The following is a 17,244-nucleotide window of genomic DNA, read 5'->3' as shown; positions in this document are numbered from 1 at the left end:
TAGGTTCCATGAAAGGATTCCTTCTAGGATATTCCTTTGACATTTATTTGTTGAAAATATCACCTCTGATGAATTTTATTATATATTTGTAGGTATAGCCAATAATCATGAGGACCCTCGATATTTGAGGTCAAATCCTTTTCAAGAGGGAGGGGATGATAGACTATGGCCAAGGCCAAGGAATCCAATATTGAAGGACTTTGGTGGTGACCTAGGAGCTTGTTTCTCATTGGATTAGATTCTTGGAAATTCAAACACCTAGGAGTAACCATCATCAAGGTTGCTTCTAAAGAGGAGTGAAACACATTGAGTGGCTGCAAGCTAGGTGGCTGAATTGGAGAAAGAAGGAGCAAAATTTTTGTGAAAATTTTGTAAAGAATTTAGTAACAAATTTAGTGACAGAAATTTTTTCTTAAAAAATTTCAATACCAAATTCGTCACTAAAGTTGTCACTAAATTAGTGGCTGATTTTTGTTTCTAAAATTCTTGGTGCAGCCACTAAATTTTCTTTAAGTGAATTTACATTTCATTTGGTGTAAATTTGCATTTCACTTGAATGTGAATTTGCATTTCATTTGGTGTAAAATTTACATTTCATCTTTGTAATCTTTTAATTTCTAAATTTTTTGTACAAGGCCTTTATTAAGGAGTGTCTTGGAGTGCCTTTGGTGTATCTCCATCTCTCCTTAAGTGTTCTAATAGTAAAACCGTGTAGTACTTGTGAGAGGGTCCTTGAAGGTCTTTGGTGCCTTTCAAGCTCTCACATAGGTTTAAATTGTTTTCCACGCCTAGTTTATTTTTTAAGCAAATTATGTTTTCAACAATTTAAGTTTTCAAGCAATTTATGTTTTCTTTCCATTTATGTTTTCAAGCATTGTTTAATTGTACACTTTAGGCACTTTCTTGTTATTTTTCTTTGAAAAATATTTTTGTGAAAATTGTTTTGTGCAAGGAAAAAGTACAAGGGGGTTTAGAGATTTTTACTTGAAGAGGCTTGGTTATTAAGTGGCTCTTTAGTAGCTCACCTCCCTCCAAAGTTCAATTTGTACTCTTAGACCTCCAAGTGCCAAGTCTAAAGCACTTCAAAAATCTTATTTTCTTAAAATCTATTTTTGTGTGAAGAGAAAAATCTTGTTGTTTAAAATGTCTCAACAATCCAACTATAGTGGAAGTGACAGCTCTCCTAAAAACATTTCTTAGTTAACAAAAGAGCTAAAATCACTTAAACTACGGAAGAAGCAAGAGGCCTTTCAAAAAGAGAAGGAGAAAATTGAAAGAGAGGCCAAACTTGCTATCCTAGATGAGAAGTTGAGAATTCTTAAACAAGAAGAAGAAAAATTGAAAGAAGACATGAGAAAACACAAAAGAAGAAGAAAAATGAAAATCAAAATAAAAGAAGAAATAGAAAAAAATAAAAAACTTTGTGCAGGGAAGAGTAAAGAGGAAGAAATATCCTCTAAAGGATTTGTGACTAAAGAGAATTGTTTTAGTACTAAAACTCCTATGAAAAAATTCTCTATATTCATAAAGATCTTAACTCTTACTCTCATTGTACCACTAGTCTTGAAGAGGAGATTCATAAATCCATTATTTTTAAAGAAAAAGAGTCTCAACTTCAAGATTTGGTGAAGGAGAAGTGGACTTCACGTAGTTCCACTTCTCATGCTACTTCCTTGGTGGTGCCCAAGGTAGATAGTCTTCCTACCTTAGTTTTGTCAATAATGCCCCCAATTTATGGAATATATTATTTGTTGGATATAACATCTGAACCTTCAAGGTTCCTTGTGACAAATTCTTTTCATAACTATCCAACAAATAACATAATCCAAAATTGTTGAGGAAATTTCTTGGTAGTATTTTCATTATTTTCTAGGAAATGCCTAGCTTACCACATAGGGTACTTTAGGCAAGATATTTTAGTTTTTAGGATTAAGTCTTTAATGTGCTATAGTTTTAGCTTTAGCACATTTTTAGGATTTAGAAATATACCTAGTCTATGTTTAGGAGAGGATCCTATTCATTATATTAGTAGGCCTAGTGTCATAGATTTCTTTAGGTTCCATGAAAGAATTCCTTCTAGGATATTCCTTTCACATTTATTTGTTGAAAATATCAACTCTAATGAATTTTACTATATATTTGTAGGTATGGCCAATAATCATGAGGACCCTCGAGATATGAGGTGAAATGCTTTTCAGGAGGGAGGGGATGATCGACTATGGCCAAGGCCAAGGAATCCAATATTGAAGGACTTTGGTTGTGACCTAGGAGCATGTTTCTCATTGGATTAGATTCTTGGAAATTCAAACACCTAGGAGTAACCATCATCAAGGTTGCTTCTAAAGAGGAGTGAAACACATTGAGAGGCTGCAAGCTAGGTGGCTGAATTGGAGAAATAAGGAGCAAAATTTTTGTGAAATTTTTGTGAAGAATTTAGTAACAAATTTAGTGACAGAAATTTTTTCTTCAAAAATTTCAATACCAAATCCGTCACTAAAGTTGTCACTAAATTAGTGGCTGATTTTTGTTTCTAAAATTCTTGGTGCAGCCACTAAATTTTCTTTAAGTGAATTTACATTTCATTTGGTGTAAATTTGCATTTCACTTGAATGTGAATTTGCATTTCATTTGGTGTAAAATTTACATTTCATCTTTGTAATCTTTTAATTTCTAAATTTTTTGTACAAGGCCTTTATTAAGGAGTGTCTTGGAGTGCCTTTGGTGTATCTCCATCTCTCCTTAAGTGTTCTAATAGTAAAACCGTGTAGTACTTGTGAGAGGGTCCTTGAAGGTCTTTGGTGCCTTTCAAGCTCTCACATAGGTTTAAATTGTTTTCCACGCCTAGTTTATGTTTTAAGCAAATTATGTTTTCAACAATTTAAGTTTTCAAGCAATTTATGTTTTCTTTCCATTTATGTTTTCAAGCATTGTTTAATTGTACACTTTAGGCACTTTCTTGTTATTTTTCTTTGAAAAATATTTTTGTGAAAATTGTTTTGTGCAAGGAAAAAGTACAAGGGGGTTTAGAGATTTTTACTTGAAGAGGCTTGGTTATTAAGTGGCTCTTTAGTAGCTCACCTCCCTCCAAAGTTCAATTTGTACTCTTAGACCTCCAAGTGCCAAGTCTAAAGCACTTCAAAAATCTTATTTTCTTAAAATCTATTTTTGTGTGAAGAGAAAAATCTTGTTGTTTAAAATGTCTCAACAATCCAACTATAGTGGAAGTGACAGCTCTCCTAAAAACATTTCTTAGTTAACAAAAGAGCTAAAATCACTTAAACTACGGAAGAAGCAAGAGGCCTTTCAAAAAGAGAAGGAGAAAATTGAAAGAGAGGCCAAACTTGCTATCCTAGATGAGAAGTTGAGAATTCTTAAACAAGAAGAAGAAAAATTGAAAGAAGACATGAGAAAACACAAAAGAAGAAGAAAAATGAAAATCAAAATAAAAGAAGAAATAGAAAAAAATAAAAAACTTTGTGCAGGGAAGAGTAAAGAGGAAGAAATATCCTCTAAAGGATTTGTGACTAAAGAGAATTGTTTTAGTACTAAAACTCCTATGAAAAAATTCTCTATATTCATAAAGATCTTAACTCTTACTCTCATTGTACCACTAGTCTTGAAGAGGAGATTCATAAATCCATTATTTTTAAAGAAAAAGAGTCTCAACTTCAAGATTTGGTGAAGGAGAAGTGGACTTCACGTAGTTCCACTTCTCATGCTACTTCCTTGGTGGTGCCCAAGGTAGATAGTCTTCCTACCTTAGTTTTGTCAATAATGCCCCCAATTTATGGAATATATTATTTGTTGGATATAACATCTGAACCTTCAAGGTTCCTTGTGACAAATTCTTTTCATAACTATCCAACAAATAACATAATCCAAAATTGTTGAGGAAATTTCTTGGTAGTATTTTCATTATTTTCTAGGAAATGCCTAGCTTACCACATAGGGTACTTTAGGCAAGATATTTTAGTTTTTAGGATTAAGTCTTTAATGTGCTATAGTTTTAGCTTTAGCACATTTTTAGGATTTAGAAATATACCTAGTCTATGTTTAGGAGAGGATCCTATTCATTATATTAGTAGGCCTAGTGTCATAGATTTCTTTAGGTTCCATGAAAGAATTCCTTCTAGGATATTCCTTTCACATTTATTTGTTGAAAATATCAACTCTAATGAATTTTACTATATATTTGTAGGTATGGCCAATAATCATGAGGACCCTCGAGATATGAGGTGAAATGCTTTTCAGGAGGGAGGGGATGATCGACTATGGCCAAGGCCAAGGAATCCAATATTGAAGGACTTTGGTTGTGACCTAGGAGCATGTTTCTCATTGGATTAGATTCTTGGAAATTCAAACACCTAGGAGTAACCATCATCAAGGTTGCTTCTAAAGAGGAGTGAAACACATTGAGAGGCTGCAAGCTAGGTGGCTGAATTGGAGAAATAAGGAGCAAAATTTTTGTGAAATTTTTGTGAAGAATTTAGTAACAAATTTAGTGACAGAAATTTTTTCTTCAAAAATTTCAATACCAAATCCGTCACTAAAGTTGTCACTAAATTAGTGGCTGATTTTTGTTTCTAAAATTCTTGGTGCAGCCACTAAATTTTCTTTAAGTGAATTTACATTTCCTTTGGTGTAAATTTGCATTTCTCTTGAATGTGAATTTGCATTTCATTTGGTGTAAAATTTACATTTCATCTTTGTAATATTTTAATTTCTAATTTTTTTGTACAAGGCCTTTATTAAGGAGTGTCTTGGAGTGCCTTTGGTGTATCTCCATCTCTCCTTAAGTGTTCTAATAGTAAAACCGTGTAGTACTTGTGAGAGGGTCCTTGAAGGTCTTTGGTGCCTTTCAAGCTCTCACATAGGTTTAAATTTCTTTCCACGCCTAGTTTATGTTTTAAGCAATTTATGTTTTCAGCAATCTAAGTTTTCAAGCAATTTATGTTTTCTTGCCATTTATGTTTTCAAGCATTGTTTAATTGTACACTTTAGGCACTTGCTTGTTATTTTTCTTTGAAAAATATTTTTGTGAAAATTGTTTTGTGCAAGGCAAAAGTACAAGGGGGTTTAGAGATTTTTACTTGAAGAGGCTTGGTTATTAAATGGTTCTTTAGTAGCTCACCTCCCTCCAAAGTTCAATTTGTACTCTTAGACCTCCAAGTGCCAAGTCTAAAGCACTTCAAAAATCTTATTTTCTTAAAATCTATTTTTGTGTGAAGAGAAAAATCTTGTTGTTTAAAATGTCTCAACAATCCAACTATAGTGGAAGTTATAGCTCTCCTAAAAATATTTCTTACTTAAAAAAGAGCTAAAATCACTTAAACTATGGAAGAAGCAAGAGGCCTTTCAAAAAGAAAAGGAGAAAATTGAATGAGAGGCCAAACTTGCTATCCTAGAGAAGTTGAGAATTCTTAAATAAGAAGACAAAAAATTGAAAGAAGACATGAGAAAACACAAAAGAAGAAGAAAAATGAAAATCAAAAGAAAAGAAGAAATAGAAAAAAATAAAGAACTTTATGCAGGGAAGAGTAAAGAGAAAGAAATATCCTCTAAAGGATTTGTGACTAAAGAGAATTGTTTTAGTACTAAAACTCCTATGAAAAAAATTCTCTTTATTCATAAAGATCTTAACTCTTGCTCTCATTCTGCCACTAGCCTTGAAGAGGAGATTCATAAATCCATTATTTTTAAAGAAAAAGAGTCTCAACTTCAAGATTTGGTGAAGGAGAAGTGGACTTCACTTAGTTCCACTTCTCATGCTACTTCCTTGGTGGTGCCCAAGGTAGATAGTCTTCCTACCTTAGTTGTGTCAATAATGCACCCAATTTATGGAATATATTATTTGTTGGATATAACATTTGAACCTTCAAGGTTCCTTGTGACAAATTCTTTTCATAACTATCCAACAAATAATATAATCCAAAATTATTTAGGAAATTTCTTGGTAGTATTTTCATTATTTTCTAGGAAATGCCTAGCTTACCACATAGGGTACTTTAGGCAGGATATTTTAGTTTTTAGGATTAAGTCTTTAATGTGCTATAGTTTTAGCTTTAGCACATTTTTAGGATTTAAAAATATACCTAGTCTATGTTTAGGAGAGGATCCTATTCATTATATTAGTAGGTCTAGTGTCATAGATTTCTTTAGGTTCCATGAAAGGATTCCTTCTAGGATATTCCTTTAACATTTATTTGTTGAAAATATCACCTCTGATGAATTTTATTATATATTTGTAGGTATGGCCAATAATCATGAGGACCCTCGAGATTTGAGGTCAAATCCTTTTCAAGAGGGAGGGGATGATAGAATATGGCCAAGGCCAAGGAATCCAAGAGGTGATATACTAAAAGAACCAAGAGGAATGAGATGATCTTAAAGACCTTTTTCTTATGTTTGTACATATAGTAGCTCTTTTGTATAGGTTATTTTTGCCTTTGTATTTGTGAGGCATTTTACTTGCTTTTTCTAGTGTTTGTATATTGATTTTAAGGTAGGCTACTTGGAGAGTTTAACTCCATTTAACCTCCCTAGTTGATACATTCATTTTGTATTTTTTCAGTAAAAAAAAGGGGGTGACATTTAGCAATACTTGAGGGTGTGACTAGTGTAGACCCCTAAAATTGTCCGGGTCGGAAATAAAGCTTGAAGACTCTCGAAGACTGAAAGAAGATCAGCCAGAAGGACTTCCAAAAGGCCCAAGGAGGGTTCTCTATAGGTCTAGAGGTCTTAGGATAGCTAAAATAAGAAAAGTGAGAGGAATGAAGCCCAATACGGCCTCCCAGAGGTTCAGTACGGTCGTATTGAACATTTTGAACTTCAATACGGCCGCACTGAACTCAATACGGCCGTATTGAAGTTTCTGGACTTCAATACGGCTGCATTGAATTCAATACGGATGCACTGAACTTCAATACGGCCGCACTGAACTTCAATACGGCCGTATTGAGGTTTTTTGAACTTCAATACGGCCGTATTGAATTCAATACGGCCGTATTAGTTCAAAATTTTAATGTTGACCGTATTGACCCTCATAAACCGTATTGAGCCTCTTCCCTATAAATATGACGTCAATGGGACGTCATTTCACACTTTTGGACTGAGTTTTAACCCTCTTCTTGAGTATTCTGGGTCTTTTTGAGCAGTGCTCTGCCTAGAAATCACTCGGAGAGTTGATCCGACGAAGTTTTTGAGTTCTGAGCATTTTGCTTGAGTCTCAAACTAAGTCGAAGGGAAATCCATCGGATTTCCAAGTCAAAAATTATTTTTTAGGAAGGAGCGAGCGGTCTTGTAGAGGGAGGGAACGCCAAAACGCTTCCCAATTTCTGTCAAGATATATAAGAAAGCACGCTTCAAAGGTTTATATCTTTAAAGTCCCTTCTTTTACCGCTTTCTGTGTGTACATATTTAAACTGTCATCATGTAGATAGTTAAATTATAATTGCTTAGAATAAATAGGGGTAATTTAGTAATTTTGCACAATTATTTTTAAAATAATCTGTCATAGGGAACCCGAAAGGGGCGCTGTGGGGTGCTAACACCTTCCCCACGCGTAACCGACTCCCTTACCCGACTCTGGTTGTAATGGCCGAAGTCGATTTTTGAATCGATTGCCTTAAACCTCTTTTTCCAATGTTTTGAGTAAAACATTGGTGGCGACTCCATGAACCCTTCCTTTTATGAAAACCACTAATCCATGGAGGGTCCCGCTTGGGATTAACATGGATTGGTGAGCCTTTTAATAAAATTGCTCGTTTGACGAGGTCTCAGTTTGAGAATAAGTCATTCTAGCAATCCATATTTTTAAACAAATAAAAGAGTCCAACCATCCTTCGCGAGTGCCGAAAGCCCGTTTCGGGCCGGTGGCGACAGATGGCGACTCCACTGGGGAAGCTTCGAGAGTCAGTCCCATTTAGTGACAGATTATTTTTAACAAATAATAGTTAAAATTACTTTATTACCCCTTGTTTGTATGATAACATACTTTATTTATATGGCTTTAATAACTGTTGTATGTTTAATTTTCCGCAATTGTTTGAAATACAAACTGCACACGAACCTTTGCACACAACAGTTCCCTCTATACCCGGGGGCATGAGTGGTAAGCCATAGGGAGTGGATGTTAGTACGGCCGGTTGTCGAATGGGTCTATAGGTGCCCGTAGACCGTTGTCGAAAAGCATCACTCAAGGTGATAACCATGAACTCGAGTCCGACAGTGCGTTGGAGCTTTCCATCGGCTTACGACGAGAGGAATTGGGTCCCTATAATGGGGGCACCTTGGGGGCCTCAGACCGGTGAGAACAGTTAGAACCACCTTGAATATGCACTTTTCTACAGGATACCCCTACCTCGTGATTCGCTCGTGACTGTTCGTGGATGAGTGAATTGTTTGTGTAAATGCTTATGTGCAATTGTTTGTGCATTAATAAATAACCTCGTGATAAGGTCAAAGAATAAATCCCCATGCATGAAAATGTCATGACATGAGAGGAAAAACCAATGTGTGAAAATATAATAAAAGTAAGGAGCATAGGCATCATTATTAATAATACCTCATGCATCCTCATCATCATTTATAAGTTCACTAATACCCTCTCGATGTGAGTGAAAGAGACCCGTGACTATTGAGATTCTCCGTTGTGGAGAGGTCATAGGCTAGGGAGGGTGATAAACTTTCATCTTAAAAAGGCAGCGCCTTAAAGATGAAAGATTATCAAGCTCACATCAAGAGTGTATTCATATCATAAATAAGCTAATTAGAATAAACATTCATTTTAGAAAGTGGCTGGTCATCTCTCTGTCCTCACGCGCGCGCAGAAAATCAAGAAAATGGAAGCGCTGGAAGAGCAAAATAAGAAGCTCACAACCGAGCTCTCTCAGCTCAAAGAACAGATGGCGCAAATGATGGAGCTCATGCGTCACCACAATGTGCATGGATCACACCACAATGACCATGAGTCCCATCATGGAGAGGAAGAAGAACACGAGGAAGAGCCTCCACACGCTATACCTATAGGGGCTGGAATTGTAATCAAAGAGCCCGAGGTTTCAAAGGAACAATTCCACGCCCTAGAGGATCGGTTGAGGGCTATGGAGGGGCATGATTTTGACATCAAAGATGCCGCCGACATGTGTTTAGTGAGGGACATCCAATTCCCTCCTAAATTTAAAGTGCCGGATTTCCCAAAATATGTGGGATCGACTTGCCCTAAGAGTCATCTCACCATGTACTGCCGAAAGATGGCTGCATATGCCACAAACGAAAAGCTTTTGATCCACTGCTTCCAAGAGAGCTTGGCTGATACCGCGCTCAACTGGTATATGCAGCTAGATGGAAATCTAGTACATACATGGAGGCAGCTGGCCGACGCCTTTCTCAAGCGCTACAAATACAACATCGACCTAACACCCGATAGGTCAGATCTTCAAGCCTTGAGTAAAAAGAACGATGAATCCTTCAAGGCGTACGCCCAACGTTGGAGGGAGTTGGCGGCACAGATAGAGCCCCCGCTGTCGGATAAGGAGACGGTGTCCTTATTCATCAATTCGTTGACTGGTCCCTATTATGACAAGATGATAGGGAACACGACAACACTCTTCTCGGACATCATCACCATTGGAGAAAGGGTGGAACAAGGACTCAAAAGTGGGAAGCTGGCTAAGCCTTCCCAACCATATGAAGCTAAGAAGGCCTTCGGGAAGAAGAAAGAAGGAGGAGTCAACGCTGTAACCATTTCTCCATCTTCTTCCACTTCGAAGTCAGGCAAATCGCAATACAACTCTGTGAAGAAGTTTGACAAACTTCCGACCACTTATAGCGATCTCCTGCCGAAGCTAGTAGAAGCCCAACTTCTAGCTTATGTTCCACCGAGAAAGATCGACCCACCTTACCCCGATTGGTACAAACCACAAGACAAATGTCTATACCATTCGGGAGCGTCGGGGCATTCAACGGAGAACTGCCTAGCTCTCAAGCACAAGGTCCAAAGCCTTATTGACGCTGGTTGGGTCACTTTCGATTCGACAGCGCCCGACGTGAGCAAGAACCCTCTGCCAAAACAGGAGTAGAGAGAAGGGCAAGCCATGATAGGGCCCCTCCACACTTTTCTTTTAGGGACTCATGATCAGTACCCGAGATCATGAGGACCTTTTCATGTAAATAAGGGTTTTGTACAGTTTTACATACATATATCAATAAAGAGGCATTTTTCATACATTATTCTCTCATTTTGTTCTATTCTCTCTCTCTCACCAATATTAATAATTCTAAACCTAAACAGAACCAGTAAATAATTATGTCTGTGATTGTTCGCTCTGATCGGGATCCGAAAGCCAAGGATGAATGGGTTGAGTCGGACAGTGATGAGGAGACTATCTCTCCGGATCTGCAAAGACTGCTAGATCAAGAAGCTCGTCTACTCCAGCCATATCAAGAGAAATTGGAGACCGTGAATTTGGGGCAGGGTCAAGAGTTACAAGAATTCAATATTGGGACCCATATCAGTGATGAAATAAAAACGCAATTGATTCAATTGTTGAGGGAATACAAAGACGTATTTGCATGGTCGTACCGTGATATGCCCGGTTTGGACTCCAACATCGTCGAACACAAGTTGCCATTAAAAGAGGGGTTTCGACCCATTAAGCAAAAGCTTCGACGAATCAAGCCCGAATGGTCCTTAAAGATTAAGGAGGAGGTAGAAAAACAATTAGACGCGGGATTCTTGGTTGTATCCCAGTATCCCGAATGGCTGGCTAACATTGTGCCAGTCATCAAAAAGAATGGGAAGGTTAGAGTGTGTGTTGATTATAGGGATTTGAATCGTGCCAGTCCAAAGGACGATTTTCCCTTGCCCCACATCGATACACTTGTGGATCACACTGCCACAAACACACTCTATTCCTTTATGGATGGATACTCGGGATATAATCAAATAAAGATGAATATAGAAGACCGCGAGAAAACTTCTTTCATTACACCTTGGGGCACTTTCTGCTACAGGGTGATGCCTTTTGGACTTAAAAATGCGGGTGCCACCTACCAACGAGCGATGGTGACGCTATTCCACGATATGATCCACAAAGAAATTGAAGTATACGTGGATGACATGATCGCAAAGTCGAAGGACGAGATGAACCACATCCAATATTTGAGAAAATTATTCAATCGGCTTCGTAAGTATCAGCTTAAGCTAAACCCGGCTAAGTGTACTTTCGGAGTTCGGTCGGGTAAACTTCTCGGATTCATCGTCAGTGAAAAAGGCATAGAGGTGGACCCCGAAAAAGTAAAGGCAATAATGGAAATGCCTCCTCCTAGAACCGAGAAAGAAATAAGAGGATTCCTCGGCAGGGTGAACTACGTCGCGAGGTTCATCGCACAATTGACTGACACGTGCAAACCGATATTCAAGCTGTTGCGCAAGAATCATTCCGAAACTTGGGATGAGAATTGTCAACAAGCTTTCAATAAGATCAAACAGTGCTTGGCCAATCCACCAGTGTTGGTGCCACCTGTCGAGGGAAGACCATTAATCCTCTATTTAACGGTACTTGATGAGTCCATGGGAGCTGTGCTAGGACAACAAGATGAAACAAGGAAGAAAGAACAAGCCATCTACTACCTGAGCAAAAAGTTTCTTGATTATGAAACCCGCTACACGCCGCTAGAAAAGACGTGTTGCGCGTTAGCATGGGCAACACAAAGGCTCAGGCAGTATATGATTAGGCATACTACTTGGTTGGTTTCCAAAATGGACCCAATTAAGTATGTGTTCGACAAACCCATAATCACTGGGAAGATTGCCCGATGGCAAGTGCAATTATCAGAATTTGACATCATACATGTCACCCAAAAGGCCATCAAGGGCAGTACCCTAGCTGATTACCTAGTACACGGGCCGACCAATGACTATCAATCCCTTCAGGATGATTTCCCCGATGAGGATATCATGAACTTACAACATGAAGAGCGCAAAGATGATGCGTGGACCATGTATTTTGATGGAGCCTCCAACATGCTTGGACAGGGGATTGGAACAGTGTTAATCTCCCCACAAGGAAAGCATATCCCCCTAACAGCAAGACTCAATTTCGACTGTACAAACAACATGGCCGAATACGAAGCTTGCGCGCTAGGAATCCAAGCAGCTATCAACAATGGTATCCTAAAGCTCAAAGTGTTTGGAGATTCGGCTTTAGTCATTCATCAGCTACGAGGTGACTGGGAAGTCCGAAATCCTAAACTAATACCATATGTTGAGCATATCAAAGACTTGACACATCTTTTTCAAAGTGTCGTCTTTGAGTATATTCCGAGGGAGGAGAATCAGTTTGCCGACGCTCTTGCTACACTCTCGTCGATGTTCGCCTTGGATAAAGAGCATGAAATGCCCATCATTAATATCCGACGGCATGATAAGCAAGCGTTCTGCCTTCTGATAGATGAAGTTATCGACGATTGTCCATGGTTCCACGATATCAAACAATATCTGAAAAAAGGGGAATATCCTGATATGGCCAACGATAATGACAAAAAGCATATCCGAAGAAGGGCCATGGGATTTCTGCTGATAGGAGAAACCCTCTACAAAAAGAATTATGACTCGGTTTTGTTGAGGTGTGTAGACCAAGTCGAAGCTCAAAATGTGATCAAAGAAATACATGAGGGGGTTTTCGGTACCCACATTCCTAGACCTGCAATGGCTAAGAAAATCCTTAGGGCAGGGTACTATTGGTCGACCATGGAAAGGGATTGTTACCAATACGTTCGGAAATGCCACAAATGTCAAGCATATGCCGACAATATTCATGTCCCACCAACGCCACTCAATGTATTGGCTTCACCTTGGCCATTTGCAATGTGGGGCATGGATGTTATTGGACCCATCGAACCAAAGGCATCCAATGGACATAGATTCATCCTGGTGGCCATTGATTATTTCACCAAATGGATAGAAGCGGCATCGTATGCTCATGTGACCCGAAAGGTGGTAACATCCTTCATCAGAAAAAACATTATATGCAGATACGGTATTCCCGATAAGATCATCACTGATAATGGATCCAATCTAAATAACAAGATGATGGAAGAACTGTGCCAAGAGTTCAAGATCCAACACCACAACTCTTCCCCATATCGACCAAAGATGAATGGGGCAGTCGAGGCAGCCAATAAGAATATCAAGAAAATAGTACAGAAGATGGTTGTCTCATTCAAAGACTGGCATGAGATGTTACCCTTCGCTCTCCATGGATACAGGACTTCAGTGCGCACATCCACAGGAGCTACTCCATTTTCCCTTGTTTATGGAATGGAGGCAGTTCTGCCTGTTGAAGTCGAGATACCTTCTCTGAGAGTAATCATGGAAGCAAAACTTTCCGAGGCAGAATGGGTTCAAAGCCGATACGACCAATTGAACCTTATCAAAGAAAAACGACTGAACGCCATATGTCATGGTCAAGCCTACCAAAGGAAGATCAAAAAGGCTTTTGACAAGAAAGTCCACCCTCGAATCTACCATGAGGGAGAGCTGGTGATGAAGAAATTGCTACCAGCTCAAAAGGACAAAATCGGAAAGTGGGCCCCAAATTACGAAGGACCATACGTGGTGAAGCGATCTTTCTCCGGAGGAGCACTGATCCTCACAAGCATGGACGGAGAAGAACTTCGATACCCAGTCAACGCTGACGTGGTAAAGAAGTATTATGCTTGAAGACGTTGCTTGCACAAGCCCGCTAGGATGAAAACCCAAAAAGAGCATCCTAGGCAAAAGTTAGGGCAAAACAAAAAGCCCGCCAGTACAAGGGTACTAGGCAAAACAAAGGCAAAATTATCCCCGCTAGGATACGTCCTAGGCAAAAGTTAGGGGCAAAAGAATAAGATGTAAAAACAAAGCAAGCAACGATCACTTGAATCGAAAACCGAAAGGCGGTTCAAGTGATAATCTTCTAGAAGCAAGCGTCTTGCAGCATCTACACTCCTGGCTCAGGCATCTCACCCGAAGCAGCTAGGGGAACGGGAAGAGCAACAATTACAGATATAATTGTTAAGCCCAATGTATATAGCCTACCCTGGCCAGCCATTCTTCAGAAAATCCTTCTGTATATCTTTCTGTAAAAACACTTGTGAATATCAATAAAATATCTATTCATTTTCTCTTCTCTCTTGACCATGTGATTATGCCTCTAAAATTGGTATTTCTAAAAAATTGTATGAAATTCCTTAATAATCGGTCAATAAAGAAAATTGGAGGGGTTCCTATAAAATCCATAATCTCCTGCATAAAAGGCTCACAAAAATATTCCCTCACGTCGACGACAGAAATTCCTCCAAGAAAAGGAGGATAGGGAGAGCCATTCATTTTTCTAAAAACATTAAATAATAAAACTTGCATTTGTGCATCACACACATTAGTTGCACATTCAAAGACCTTATCATGAGGCAATTGCATAAAATAGAAAATAGGAAAAATTGCTTGTGTATGGCAACGGTCAACAAAAGCCAAAATCAACAAAAAAGGGCAAAATACAGAAAAAAGCCAAAATCAAAAAAGGCAAAAACACAGAAAAAGCCAAAATCAACAAAAAGGCAAAATACAGAAAATCCAACAAATTGTACAGAATAACTGAGCCTGGAGAGGCTTGCCGAAATAATACTCTCAGAATAATTGAGCCTGGAGAGGCTCGCCGAAATAATACTCTCTCAGAATAACTGAGCCTGGAGAGGCTTGCCGAAATAATACTCTCAGAATAACTGAGCCTGGAGAGGCTTGCCAAAATAATACTCCCACAAAATAATACTGAGCCTGCAGAGGCTTGCCGAAATAATACTCTCAGAATAATTGAGCCTGGAGAGGCTCGCAGAAATAATACTCCCCAGAGATATCTCAACTCAAGCTCACGGAACAAATCCCCAGCGAGAGCTATCAAAGCAAGATCGACAAAATTCCCAATGGAAACACGATCACCCAAGCAGTATATCTAGTCAAAGGACTTAAAACTTCCTCAGTGGAAGATAGCTCTCCAACTCAGGCGTTGAATGAGGCTAAGCCTGTAGAGGCTTCCTAAATAATACTCTGGGATACATAAGATCCCCAAATCCCCAGTCGCCTACTCAAGAGGCATTCCTACAAAAAGAAAAAAAAAATCAAAAGATCAATAATCATTCCCCAAGTGGAATCCGGCTCTTGGCCAAACATCAAGCGTCAAGATGATCTGCCTAACAGAAGAGGCTAATCACAATCAATGACAAAATCCCCCAGCGGATAACAGCCTACACAGAGGCGACAAAACCAGAAAAACAAAAAGAGTCACCCGAATAAGGATAACCGGGATACTCCACCATCGTCGAAAGGACGTCAGCCAATCGTAAGGCACCGCTCATCTCAGAAAGAGCATCTTCGTGTCTACACCCCAGGGAAACAGAAATTCCTCAATGGGCACCAACTATGCAAAGGAAAGTTGGGACACAAGAACCTATGAGTAACTGCACATCCCCTAGACGGATCCCTGCGTTATCCAGCCCTCAGTGGCACAAAAATCAAAAACAATCGTCAAAGCAGTATCGTGGACTGTGGAGAAAAAATCAAAATCAACATCCAGAATACCCTCAGTGGATAATAGCCTACACAGAGGCTACCAAAATCAGAAAAATCAAAGAGAGACACCCGAATAAAGATAACCGGGATACTCCACAACGTCAAAGGACGTCAGCTAAACATAAGGCATCGCTCAACTCAGAGAGAGAGCATCTGTGTCTACACCCCAAGGAGTCAGAAATTCCCCATGGGTACCAACAATGCAATGCAAGTTGGGGCACAGGAACCTATGAATGACTGCACATCCCCTAGACGGATCCCTGCGTTATCTAGCCCTCAGCGGCACAAAATCAGAAAAACCGTCGAAGCAGCATCGTGGACTGTGGAGACAAAAATCATCTCAAAACCCTGGAGAGGGTAAACTCACACTGCCGAATGTTAAGAGGCAGGGCCTGGAGAGGCGATACTCAACTGCCGAATGTTAAGAGGCAGGGCCTGGAGAGGCGGTACTCAACTGCTGAATGTTAAGAGGCAGGGCCTGGAGAGGCAATACTCAACTGCTGAATGTTAAGAGGCAGGGCCTGGAGAGGCAATACTCAACTGCTGAATGTTAAGAGGCAGGGCCTGGAGAGGCGATACTCAACTACCTCATGTTGAGAGGCAGGGCCTGGAGAGGCAGTACTCAACCATCAGCGTCGTCAGAGGCACGTTGGTGTTCAACTTCCGGCTCGGGCGTTGAGTGAAGTTGACCCTGGAGAGGGTAAACTTAGCTACCGAGGTTGTCAGAAACGCCGAGGTATGCAACAACCTGGAGAGGCTACTCAACAATTTTCCACCGGAAGACGCTACAAGTCAGAAGGTTGGCACATCACCCGGACAATTGGGTCAATTCCTTTACTTGCCAGCCGGTACACCAAAAGGCCGTCCGACTAAGTAAAGGGGGGGCAGCTGTAGACCCCTAAAATTGTCCGGGTCGGAAATAAAGCTTGAAGACTCTCGAAGACTGAAGGAAGATCAGCCAGAAGGACTTCCAGAAGGCCCAAGGAGGGTTCTCTATAGGTCTAAAGGTCTTAGGATAGCTAAAATAAGAAAAGTGGGAGGAATGAAGCCCAATACGGCCTCCCAGAGGTTCAGTACGGCCGTATTGAACATTTTGAACTTCAATACGGCCGCACTGAACTCAATACGGCCGTATTGAAGTTTCTGGACTTCAATACGGCTGCATTGAATTCAATACGGATGCACTGAACTTCAATACGGCCGCACTGAACTTCAATACGGCCGTATTGAGGTTTTTTGAACTTCAATACGGCCGTATTGAATTCAATACGGCCGTATTAGTTCAAAATTTTAATGTTGACCGTATTGACCCTCATAAACCGTATTGAGCCTCTTCCCTATAAATATGACGTCAATGGGACGTCATTTCACACTTTTGGACTGAGTTTTAACCCTCTTCTTGAGTATTCTGGGTCTTTTTGAGCAGTGCTCTGCCTAGAAATCACTCGGATAGTTGATCCGACGAAGTTTTTGAGTTCTGAGCATTTTGCTTGAGTCTCAAACTAAGTCGAAGGGAAATCCATCGGATTTCCAAGTCAAAAATTATTTTTTAGGAAGGAGCGAGCGGTCTTGTAGAGGGAGGGAACGCCAAAACGCTTCCCAATTTCTGTCAAGATATATAAGAAAGCACGCTTCAA

This window comes from Cajanus cajan, chromosome 3 (genome assembly GCF_000230855.2).
Source record: "Cajanus cajan strain Asha chromosome 3, NIPB_CcT2T_4, whole genome shotgun sequence".
NCBI lineage: Eukaryota > Viridiplantae > Streptophyta > Magnoliopsida > Fabales > Fabaceae > Cajanus > Cajanus cajan.
This window is presented reverse-complemented; position numbering follows the sequence as displayed.